This window comes from Corvus brachyrhynchos, unplaced genomic scaffold (genome assembly GCF_000691975.1).
Source record: "Corvus brachyrhynchos isolate BGI_N302 unplaced genomic scaffold, ASM69197v1 scaffold279, whole genome shotgun sequence".
Classification (NCBI taxonomy): Eukaryota; Metazoa; Chordata; class Aves; order Passeriformes; family Corvidae; genus Corvus; species Corvus brachyrhynchos.
The window spans coordinates 4,915,106-4,927,837 of record NW_008246060.1 but is presented as its reverse complement, the minus strand read 5'-3'; the positions used below and the strand labels follow the sequence as shown (position 1 = coordinate 4,927,837).

At 41.1% G+C, this 12,732-nt stretch overlaps 1 long non-coding RNA gene across 1 annotated transcript in view; it reads right to left on the bottom strand.

Moving 5' to 3' along the window:
- LOC108449642 overlaps positions 1-12,732 on the bottom strand; it is a 376,499-nt gene that overhangs the window by 101,670 nt on the left and 262,097 nt on the right. The window contains exon 4 of the long non-coding RNA XR_001865894.1: positions 10,633-10,716. This is a non-coding gene — a long non-coding RNA (uncharacterized LOC108449642). The remainder of the gene's footprint in view (positions 1-10,632; positions 10,717-12,732) is intronic.

Below are 12,732 nucleotides of genomic sequence, written 5' to 3'. Positions count from 1 at the left end.
AGCTAAATGTGGATTTTATTTATTAAGTTCTGAAAAAAATATTCATAAACCTATTAATTTAATCCCTAAGATCTTAAAAAATTCGAAATTTTCATAATTCAATATTTTTATCTACTCTTCACCCCTTACATCGTAAAATGATCCCTAATGACAGCATTTGCTTTCCTGGCCATCACTACTGAAAACCTGTATTACATGTTCTGTGAAATATCAGGCAACCATTGATATATGCAACCACCTTTTGATGAAATTTCTTCTCCTTTTAAAAAAAAAAAATCATACTTTCTTATTCTTTTCTTTAGTAGCACCTTCACTATTCCAATTGCTATGCTATCTTCATCATAATTTTCACTTCCTTCCCCTTTTACCAAATTTGACCTGCAAATTTTTACTGACTGAAAGCATTGCAGAAATGCTTTCCAGGAGTTTATAAGTGACTGGGAAGGACACTCAATGCACAGAGCCTGTTAGCAATGAGGTGCAGATGTTTTAGTCATTGCCTGGGCCATGAATTGCCTTCCTCCCATGCAAACAACCATTGCTGTCTGCAGGTAAGGATTAGTTTTGGGGTTTTTTTTAAATAGCTGGTTGGGAACTCACAGGATTCTTAAACATGGTTGGGGAGATGATGTCAGAGTACTGAACGTAGTAAGGCTGATCTAAAGCTGGGACAGAAAAACAAGGACCTGATTACATTAATCTGAAGTCACCACTGTGGGCATAAGTACAGGATATCCACTTCAGGCACACAGGCAGGGAGGAGGTGTCGTTACAAACGAAGCTGCCTATTAATCTTGTGTAGAAGCATCACAGGGCTTTCAGTCTTTGAGCAGGCCTGTGCTGGAAGCACATGGCCACTAGTGGCATCCAAGGACCCTGTGGTGGCAGCTGTAATTGCAGAGTGTCCTCTCTGCCCAGTGGGTGCTTGTTAATGGTTTCTCAGGACCCCAACGAGTGCTCTCCTCGCCGGCTGCTTCAGCACCTCAGGCCAGTATTTTCATTGTCAGGTGTGGCTGCAGTAATACAAGCCACCCTCAGGTGTCTGACAGGTCACTTGGACAGATGCTTATTCCCTAACTTCACATGGACTCAGCTGCTTTGCTACAGACCTCCAGGTACGCCAGCTTCCCCTTCCCGCTATGATTGATGTTTCTTTTCAGAGGTTCCGGACCTGTGGCATTTTATTATAACAGGATCTTTGCTGCCTTCCTCCATACAAGCATCTTTCTTTTTGCCATGGCTGGTAATGCTGGGGATCAGGAGAGATGCTTGCAGGTGTTATTGACTACAGCATCATGCTCAGGATGTCAAATTGCATGGGTAAAACTCTGGCCATAAAGGTGAGGTCTGAATGCTCTGCAAAACCAAAAAGTTTTGAGCCTCTCCCCCAGCCTTATTTGCTTGCTTTACTGGGCCATGGGATTATTTCTCTGCCTGCCTGCAGAAGGATGAACTGAAAACCACTGAAATTTTTCAGGAGCACATGCAGATCCACAAACCACAATGAAGATGGCATGGCATCAGGTGGAAATTACCTTGGCCTGAACTCATTACAGGAAATCTTGCCTGCATTGCTGCTTTCAGGACAATTACATAAACCCTCACCCATTTCTTTTGCTATTTCTGACAACATCTTTATACAGAACACTTATTGTATTTCATTCACTTGTTCCTTTGAGTCTTCCACATTTTATCTTTTGTTCTTGTTGGTTTTATTTCAATCTCTCTGAAACAGTGCAGGAATTGATTGGCCCCTGGAAATTCCTTCCAGAACAATATTGCACCTTAGGCTTCACCTTTGTGGGCTCAAGATCAAACACAGCAATCTCAGCAATGTAAAAGCTGCTGCTATGCTGAGAACACCTTTTTTGTATTTAGTTATATACTTTAACCATACAGCCACACAATGCAGCACCCTGACACATTTCTTACAGACAGTGACAAGAGCTGAGGACAGCAGAGCTGACATCTGCACTCATGAGACAAATCCCACCAGAGAGGATTTTTGCAACAATACTTCTCCAGCTACGACATCTGATTTTTAGCAATCTGTTTTCTAAACGTAGTTATCTTCAGAACATCTTCTCTCTGTTCCAGCTGCTCCTTAGAGACACACCCACATCCTTGTCCCTAATGTGCTACAGAAGTGCTTTGTTTTCTACTTATCTAGAATAACATCACTGCTGTCTAATCATTCCTAACCTCATTTCTAAGGGCCAGAAAGAACTCTTGCTTCTAATTGCTTTTAACATTCAACCCTTCCTTTGTAGCCATGCAAGTAGTTTTATCCTGCACTTTTCTCAGATCCTGTCACATGAAAAATGTACATGGTATCATCTCTGGAATGTCTCTTTTGCTGAACAGATAGCCCATGAAATGTCATCTACCAAATGGAGTTTTGAAAGCAGTAAATTCTCCCTTTTTTGCCCAGCTGAACCAAATGAAACAGCAGACTGAGTTATCTAACCAAGCTTGGAATAAATATATTTTTACACTTCTGGACAAATGTCATGATTTGATCCAAGCCAGCAACTAAGCATGACCCAGCCCTTCATTCACTCACCCCTGGGTGGGATGAGGAAGAGAATTTGAAGGGTAAAAGGGAGAAAACACATGGGACAGGGCAAGCAAAAGCTATGCATGCAAGCAAAGGAGAACAAGGAATTCATTCCCCACTTCCCATGGGCAGGTAGGGGTTCAGCCATCCCCAGGAAAGCAGGCCTCCATTGTGCACAGTGGTTACTTGAAGAGACAAATACCAACACTCCAAATATCCCTCCCCCATTCCTTCTTCTTCCTCCAGCTTTACATGCTGAGCATGATGCCTCAAGGTATACAAGATATCCTTTGGGTCACTTGGGGTCAGCTGTCCTGCCTGTGTCCCCTCCCAACTCCTTGTGCACCCCCACCCCTCACTGGTGGGGCAAGGAGCAGAAAAGGCCCTGGCTCTGTATAAGTGATGCTCAGATTTAACAAAAATGCCTCTGTGTTACCAACACTGCTTCCAGCATAAATCCAGAACAGAGCTTTGTACTGGCTTAAGCGAAGAGAAAACTCTATCGCAGCCAAAGCCAGCACAAAAGAATCTCCATTTGTTTGGGTAAATTGGGTAATTTCAGTCTCTTCCTTTGGAAGATTTTCACATGTCTGGGTCACATCTATCATTTCTCAAAATAGCCACAAATCACCTCACAAAAGTTCCTCTATTTTGTTATCATCCATCACTTTTGGTGTTACTCCTAATGAGAGTCAGTTTTGTGCTTGAAGCTTTTGCAGTGGGCAAGTAGAGTACCCTAAGGAAACACACATCTAGAAAAATCACACTTTTTTTTCCCCCACTGCCTTTTTTTGTGATGCATGTGCCACGCAGCACCTAGCTGGCAACATTTTCACTTGTGCATATCAGTGCTGTTCCCTGCTGTGCAGGGGAAACCACTTCTCTACCACACGTCAAACAGATACTGGTGCTACAAGCTGAATTTTCCCTCTCTTTCACCTCTGCCATGCAGTTTACTTTTGTCTTGACATTAGCTGAGGATTTTACAGACCAGTTAGAAATTTATTTTTATTTTTTGTCTCTTTGAGCTTGCCTGAACAACACACCTGGCTTTTCCTGCACCCAGCAGCAGTGGGGTGCCCTGACTTTGGTTGGTTTCCTATTTGCAGGTCTTTGGGATTACCACATATGTCCAAAGCACTTCTTATAGAACTTGTTTATATCTGCTTTCTTCAGCTATTCTGATGATTTTTTTCTGGTGTTAAATTTCCCATCAAGATCCCATCCCCCAGTGTACTAATTCTACCTGCAAAGGACATTTTTTATGGCTGTACACTTATTTGTTGTCTTGGATATCCCTTGGCTGCTTCCTCGGGAAAATTGATTTTCCATGAAGCTATTATTCTTTAGAAAAATAAAAATAAGCTCAAGTAATCAACAACTTATCTGGGTTTCTCCAGTTCACATGAGACAGCCACAAAGCATCCATGTTATGTATCTACCTCTTTCCTCCCTTCCAATTAGTTTAGAATTGAGCAGATTTCTTTAGGAGCCAACCCACCTGCCTCACGGCGGGGCCCTTCTGCACAGCTCTGTTCTCTGAGCGCTTTTGGTTAAACATCCCCAGCCACTGCCTTATTTATATGAATGCCACAGTCTCCTTTTCCTTCTCATACTACACTTTTGATTGAGATACCTGCCAGTGATAGAAATTAACAGAGGATAGGATGATCAAAGCTGGCTTTAATTGCAACCTTCCTAAAGGCCTCTGTGTCATCCATGCTGCTTGCTGCCCACCTAGAGAGAGCTCAAGCTGTGAAACCTTTTTATCTGTTAAAGAAGCAAAATACCTGTACAGGGCCTGACACACACCTGAGTAATGTGATATTGAATTTCTGTCATTAGGGTGGTTGACTGGACTGCCTGCAGTCCCCACCCTTGGGCACCTTCAGATGGGAACTTCTGAAGGGAAATCAGCCTGGGGACACAGAGTCTCCCAGTCACTCAGGCTTTGCTAAGTTACTGATGGAGCACTATTGCACTATCTAAAAACTGAAAAGTAGGTGTGCTTACACATGCAAGTGAAATGGAGACATGAACAATGATCCTGAACAACTGCTCTGCACTGCTCAGGGATGGCAGGAGGTGAATATTCCCATATGTGATAACTGCTCTCAGTGTTTAATGGGTGCACAAGGTCAAAGAACACAATGCCTTGACAAGATATTAAAGGATTAAAAATGAAAGGTTGAGACATGTCATTTAGAAAAAGAATTTGAATTTCTGGGGAACAACCACACAAAATATTAATAAAGTTAGAAATATCTCCTAAAATTGATGAGCACCTACTGAGATATTTCTGCGACAGAACAAATCACTTTACCTAAAAAATATCCCACATAAAACCATCCAAATATTTCATTGCTGAAAAAACTCAGGGAGCACTTGCTGAGATGTTGCTGTTTAACTTGTGCACCTAAGCTACCAGTCTACACTCTGTCCTCTCAGGGGTGTTTGCCAAGTGGTGATTCAGAACACCTCAGATAAAAGCTGTCTTTTTCACTGACTAACCAGAAAGTTTGAGTTTTACTCTGTAAAAGTTCATCATTAACCACCTTCATGATGACTGTTACTATTAAATTTCTGGTGGATTCATCACTCACATGCCTAACTAACTTAATTTCTCACCCTTTTCCACCTCCAAATGGGCACAGCAGCTTATAAAAAACAGTTACAGCTAGTCACATGAAGATATTTTGTTTTCAACATCTTAATAAAAGTTCCAAAACCAGAAATATTATCTCTGTTTAAGACTCTGAACTTATGATTTTTCTAGTTTTAATGGAATATTTAGAAAAGAGATTGAAAATATCCTTATTCTTCCTTCTTGCTACTTCATAGTTTTTTTTAGAGCCCCCCTCCTACCTGGGCCAGCTAACAATTTTCCTCTTAAATGGGACACCATAACTGAGTTTTCAAAGTGAGGAGAAAGCAGCCAGATTGTTTGCTGCCAAAGAAGAGTCATATTCATTGGGAGGTAGATTGTTTTTTAAAGCTAAAAGCTCAAATCAAACATTAACCCTTCAATATCTACAGATCTAATCAGAAAAATAGAGTTCAACTTCCCAAAGTGTCTTTGCCAGGACTCCAAGAATCACCTAACAGTTCAAATGCAGCATGTTTCATCCAGTTCTGTTACCAGCAAAGAGAGCTTTGTCTTGTTCCTTCCAAATCTACTCCAGATTACTCATCTATCCTCATAAAGCCAAGCAGTCTTAGTTCTACTAAATCAGACAGGACACCAAAGCTATTGCTGCAATTCTATTTCGCTTAAAGGACAAAATATTGCAAAATATTGGCCACAATGCTGCAGCCCAAGTTTTCTCTGGCCATGTCATTATGTGGGAGAGAGACAAGATAAGATAGTAGAAATTTTTCCTAGTATCATATCACCATTAAGATCTTCACTCTCAGCAGGGATTTCTTCACCTCATGGACCACCCTGCTGGAGGAGAGGTTCCTAGGAGCCTTTTTGGAGCAGCAATGGGGGACGCTGACTCCTTAGAGAAAGAAAAGGGAGGCACATCCAAAATTTGTATTTCCAGATCTGATTGGCTGCCTAGCAGTGTTTTATACCTGGCTATATTAACTTCACAGCAACACAGAGACAGCTGGCAAGCAAAATTTCTCGTTACAGTTGACTTCAAAGCTTTTTCAGTGAAATCACAGTTTTTGTGAAGTGCAAGTTGGTGTGACATGCTGAATTAAGACACTTATAATGCACCAATATTGCTGACTATGGCCTGGCCCTGCTTGTCTGCAGGAAGGGAGGAGGCTGCTGCTCTTGTGCCTTGGGGGCCTCTGGTGCACAGTTGTCCTCCTTCCCAGTGCCATCTGCAGCAGTCAAGCATACACTGCCACAGCCCCGTGTGCAGGTGAGGTGGAAGCACTTTGTGCTGTACAAGGGGTTTACATCAAGCTGCCCTCTGGGTTGGCTGGATTGCCATTAACCCCATCCTCCTGAGAGCACAGCGTGGCCTTTCTGTCGCATTACAGCTGAGTCTGCCATGAGAGCCCTCCTGCCAGCCAAAGGGAGCTCAGGGAAAGCTGAAACAGCTCTTTAAATACTAAAGAGATGCTGGATAACATGAAGGGGCCCTGGTGGGGATAGCAACTGCTAAATTTATCTCCCTGCCCACCCCTCAAGCAGCCAGGTGTAAGGGAAACCAATCCATCCACGCTATGCTAGGCACAAAAAGTGTCTAGGAGGAAGAAAGAACAGGTGTGCATTCAGTACTTTTAGTTTTACACCAAAAAGTGGCTTGGTGTCTTTAAAAAGTGATTGCTTAACAAAAACTGATTTTTCTACAAAATTTCACTTTGACATCAGCGAGTAATTGCATGCTTACTTACCTGAATTTGCACATTGCCCCCTCCCAGCCCCATCACAGCACACAACCCTCTTAAAGCTTGATCATTCAGCATTACAGCAACCAACCCTTACACCAAAACACACAAACCCACCCACGCTCATTGCTATTGCCATAGGAATCTTCACTTTTTGAACCATGAAATATTGAACAACAGGTCATACTCAGCTTTATACTGGACAAAAAAGAAGACAAAACAGCAGGAGCACAGCCCAGCCAGTTAACCAACAGTGTGCTTGTTTCTAGGACTATGCTTAGGAGAGCCAAGCTCCAGAACACGAGTGCATTATAATTAAGAAAACGAAAGAACTTCCACTTGCAGTCAGGTATTTCATAGCTGGCAATGTATAGCATGTAACTATTGCCACATGTAAAAAACTGCATTAAACATTCATTTATTTCTCTCTAGATTGTCTGAAGAACCACTCTGTGTGCCTTGAAAGAGCACACAAGAAAACAGTTAACGATCTCATTTTTTGGAGCAGAGTAAAAATTGGGGAGATACAGTCCCCAAGAACTACTGCATCACTATCAGCCAGAAAAGCCAGGGGCAAAACCAGATGGAATTTGTTTAATTAGGTCCAGATCCAGTGAAGTATATACATATCTCTAAGCCAGCAAGAGAGCCTATGGACAGCAAACAAGTTAAAATAACTGCCTTGAAAGAGAGCAGAAAGCTAAATATGGCATGGGTTTCAGTTTTTACAAATGATATCTCATAGGTTCAGGATTATCTGCAACCTCAAGCATTTTGCACAATCATTGCTTTCCCTCTTGTCAGAGAATTGCCTAGTTGAAAGTTCTAGAAAACTGTCTTGAAGCTGATTAACACCTCATTTCATTCCTCCTCATTTCTCACTCACTTTTATAGAAAAAAAGTTTCCCTGTAAAGGAATAAAACAGCTACTGGCACTGCAGACTTCAGGAAACTACATATATGAAATTTTAGAGTTAGGAACATTTAAAAATCAGACTAAATTATGATTCAAAGTATTCACACTGGGCAAGGAAAAGCTGCTTGCCACCAGGCAAAGCAGAAACAAGGTATGTTATCAAGTTGTGGGTGACACTTGGGGTTTAGAGATATTTTCTATCTGCACAGCAAGACATTCCTTTCTCCATCTTTTCTTGAGATAAGACACGCATCTGTCAGATCATTACAGCAATGAGAGATAAGATCTCCGCCAGTGCTTATTATTTGACATATTGTATATAAAAAGGAATTCTTGGCCAGAGGGAATTCCCCAAATGTGGTAAACCAGGATAGAGCTCAGCTAAGGGGCAGAGTGCCCTAAGCTGTGAAGAAACTCGCTCAAGAAATGAGTCATGCACAGGGGCAGTGCCACAAGAGAGGCAAGGGATACAGGAGCAAGCTCACAGGCCAGGCACACAAGCTGATTCAGACAGGTGACATAAATTACACTTGACCTGCGATAAAATAATCATTAACTTCCAACTTCCAGTCCGATCTAAAGACCACAATTTCACCTAAGCAGAATGTTTCATCTTAATTGTCCAATAATGGGATGTAAAAACTAATTCCAGAGTAAAAGATTGATATTATAAGATGAGCGGTATAAATAAAGAGCTAAGTAATACTATGTATCTGTCACAGCTTAAGCCACATTTAAAAGGTCAATGTTTTCAGATACGTCTAAACCTTGGGTACTTCCTGAGTCCAGAAATAGAAATGTTATTTTGTTCTTATAAACCAAAAGTTTGAGGTCATAATATGTTTAGATAACCTGTGTTAACAAGTGAGACTGAGGGGACACAACCATGCTGAAGTTTGCAACTGTTTTGCTCTACAGTGTACTTTAATATTCATTGAACTATTTTCTGGTTTTGTGGCCTGAGGAACAAAGGACTCCTAGCTGATAAAGGCTGACTATCCCTGATCCAAATAATAAATCATAATAGAATTATGGTTGCACAAAGGACAACTTTGATTTTTTTCTCTCCAGGTATTTGCTCACTTACTTCAATTTTCTTAAAAAGGTGAACATGTCTTTAAAGAAAAAGTGAACAAACTAAGCCAGCCTTATGCTGCAGTAGCTATGACAACAGACTTTGAAATAAGTGTGGAAAAAGCTAGACCTGAATCTTAATTTAATTATTTTTTTCAGTCTACTCTTCACACTGACTACTTTGCATTTTACTCTGAAATTGTACAGAAACTGGGATTTCTTACTAACACCAGATGCATAGTATCTTACGTAGCCAATTCTACAGATCTCATTTAGGTTAGAAACGAAATTACTCAGAGAATGAGTAGACAACTATTCAGATGAAAGCCAGCCTGCTTTCTGGGGAATGCTTTACCCAAAGCATTGTGTTCAGTGCAGACTTCATGAAGGAACGATCCCATTGGATCAACCATTACAAAACTGTATCATACCGTCTACTAGAGGTGAGCTTTTCAAAATAAAGACACAGTAGAGAACGTGAAGTTAAAAGCAGATTTTCAGTGGATTCAGTAACTGGGCTGAAATGAGAAGGAAGATATTTCAGTTCTAACATCTCTTCCTTTTCTCTTTCAGTCCTTCCCATCCTCCTTGGACAGCCTTTTACAGATTATATCCACAATCATGGACACTACCACCTTCACTAGACAGAAGATTGGTCTCCCTGCCCCTGTCTCCTTTCCCATTCCTCTAAATTCTTTCTAGCAGAAGGAGCAGAAAGCAAATTGTGCCCCTCCCTGCATCAAGCACAGCAGTTTAACAATCAAGAACACTAAAAGAAAAAAAGGATAGAAACTCAGACCATGACCACTAACAGCTCTTCCTAATCCATAAATGCTCCACTGCCCTCTCTATTTTCCTTGAACAATCCAGGGCTTCACAGGGAAGCCAAATTACTTTACAGCTGTGACTATACAGAGGAGGAGTCACTTGAACCTCTTTTGAAGGGACCCATATCACCTGTGCTCCCAAAGCCAGTTCTTGAACTGCTGCCACCCACGAGCTCCCACGCCTGACCAGGCCAGGGACGTTATCAGCACCTTCCCTCACTGACCCTACGCAGCTCCTCCAGGGCCAGCGACCCCAAATTCACTGCTGTGGATTGTAGGACACCACTGCAGGGGTTGGCACTGAGGCATGCAGGCATAAAATACAGAAACAGATGGGCATCATGCTACTAATTACTTATTAATTCCCTTAAGAACTGATTCTTGAGTAATGAATCTTCATGATTCTCCCAGAAAGACAAAAATGCATTAAAAGTGTATAAAATAATAAGCCATTCTTTTTCTTCAAGTCTGAGACCTTCACGTTTTTTTTCACTTAACTCCCAGCTTTCTCAGTAAGGTGCCTCCTGCTGCAATGAAAGAAGACTGGTGGAACAAGGACTGGAAGTAAGCAGCCTTAATCTACATTATCCTTTTTACCAGGGCATTGATTTTGAGACTTAGAAGTTTGTACAGGGACCACCTCATGTGTAAGCAACTACAGATATACTCACAAAAGGAGCTGAAGGCCTTGGTTATCAGACACCTCCACCTGTTGAAGAATACAGGCTGCCCCACAGACAAACACATTAATCTTATTCCCTGATTTATCCTCTTTTCAAGCTGCAACACTCTCTCACCTCTCTCACTCTCTTGTAGATGTGGTCCAAATTTCCAGTATCTGGGGTGTAAATGAAATGTTGCAGTGTCCCACCTACGACTTGCAGAGTTATGAATAGTTGGGAGGTACTTACAGAGTTCACCTGCAGCTTCCAAGCAGCTGAAGACCATCATCCCAACAAGTCTTCAGTCAGGAGCAGAGATCCAGGTTTCACTGACTGCAACAAATCAGAAAGATATTTGTGTAACCCCTAAGGAAGAAGAGCTGTGACAAGCACTAACCAAGCACAACTCCAACCCAGAAAGACACAATTTACATTTCATATAGGACTGGAGGTAGCTAAAAAGGGCTTATCCAGGGCACAGCTGCAACCTTTTATTCTAATTACACACCTTGGGAGGAGAGAAGCAGCATTAACTCTTCAGTGACTGACTCAGGAAAGGTGTGATGTTTAGAGCACTCCTTGTTTCTGAGAACTTTTTACCATTACATTTGGAAATGCTCCCAGAGTATTATTCAATCTGCACTCTCCTTGAAGCAAATGATCTTTCTTTTCCACCCTCAACAGGATGAGGATGAAAGAGTCTTGCCATACATTTTGCTCTTTCCTTATGGATTCAGAAAAGCTCTTCTTAACAGCATCTTTGTTTCCACATCCGCTACACTCAATGCACAAAGAGTTCACTTGCTTTCTGATGGTGAGCCTTGTAAAGTGCATGCACAGCTACTTTTAGATTTCCCCTCTTTAAATCAGATAGGATTTTTTAAAAAACCTTTTTCCACTGGCTCCAGTGGGCACCGCCTGCTAGGGAAGTAAAACAGAGCCACATTTTATACTAGAGTTGATATGGTCTCTCCATTTTCCCTCTCTCCAGCATGCAACTGCATGGAAGACCTTGTTTCAGTCTCTCATGTAGCAAATTTGAAAGTTACTCTGCTTTTTGTAATCATGGAATGAGTCATGGGCACTTGAAGTTCAACAAATCCCCAGAGGCAGCCAGCTTGGTTTATTTTCAGCTCCGATGACCCACAGGAGGAATTTTTTTTTTTTTTTTTGAGACATGGGAATTGGATTTTTTCCCTTGTTATATATAAACAATCCTCCTAACATGAGAGAGAAAAAGTTCATATTAAAAGGCAATGCTTATTAAAATATCAGCTTCTCCCTGCTGCAGGAGGATTATTAGCATCACTGACTTCCTTCTCTGTTCCAGCAATCTATTGCCAGGTTTCTCAGAGAAGGACTTGTATGGTTGGTGCTCCCTGACAGCGAGTGTCTGGGAAGTTTATCCTTTTTGTGAGAACAGTGCTGCCAAGAGGGAAAAAAAAGAGGTGTTGAGTTTCTTGACCAAGTGGGTGAGAGAAGAACCCCCCTTTACACATGGGGCCACTGAGGTCTTCAGTAGAAACATGAGATTAATTATTTCCTCTCTAAGAATCAGTCTGGTACAGCCTGGAGAAATACCTGCTCAGAAAGAAAGGCATGTTTACTGCTGCATTTCAGACACTGTGCTACTGTGTACAAACACAGAGGCAGAGCCATGGCACTGTTAAAGGGGAAAAGTGAGGGTGATGTGATGGTCACGTCCAGTGACATCTAGCAGTGAACTGACCCAGAAATGACACACTCAAATGGTGCACAATGAGTATAAATTGTCTCATCTTATGTCTTAAGTATTGCAAAAGGTATTGCTGGAAAAAGTATTTAGTTTATTGAAGTCTTAATGCACTACTTTTTTTCTTTACTTATTTCTTGAATCCATAAACCCCAAAACAAGTCTGGATTTTCAGTGAAGAGATTTAGAATTCAGGCTACAGAAGCCAATTTATCACTAAGATGCAAAAACTAGTTCTGTCTAAAAAGGGAGACTTTCTTATTTAAGAAAGAGAATCTGAAAAAGAATACCTAATTAAAGTGTTTTCTTTGGGTTTTTTTGAGAGAAAAATGTATGGGAGATGACATGTATTTAGATCTTTAAAAACCTAATCTCTTCCATGGGTTTAATTTGATTTCCATAGTATAAAAACATATCCTTCTCTTGTTTCTCTCAGTTTGTTCTAGAGCAGACACTTAAATAAAAATGCCTTTTTATAAAGCTATCTCTCTATTTTCTTAACCTATTTTTTAATCCATGTTTCTTTACAACGTTTGATGAAAAACCACTGACTGTTTTCCTGAGAGAAAATTGTTCAAAGTTCCCTTTTTAGTTGCTGAATATTAGCAGCACTTCTG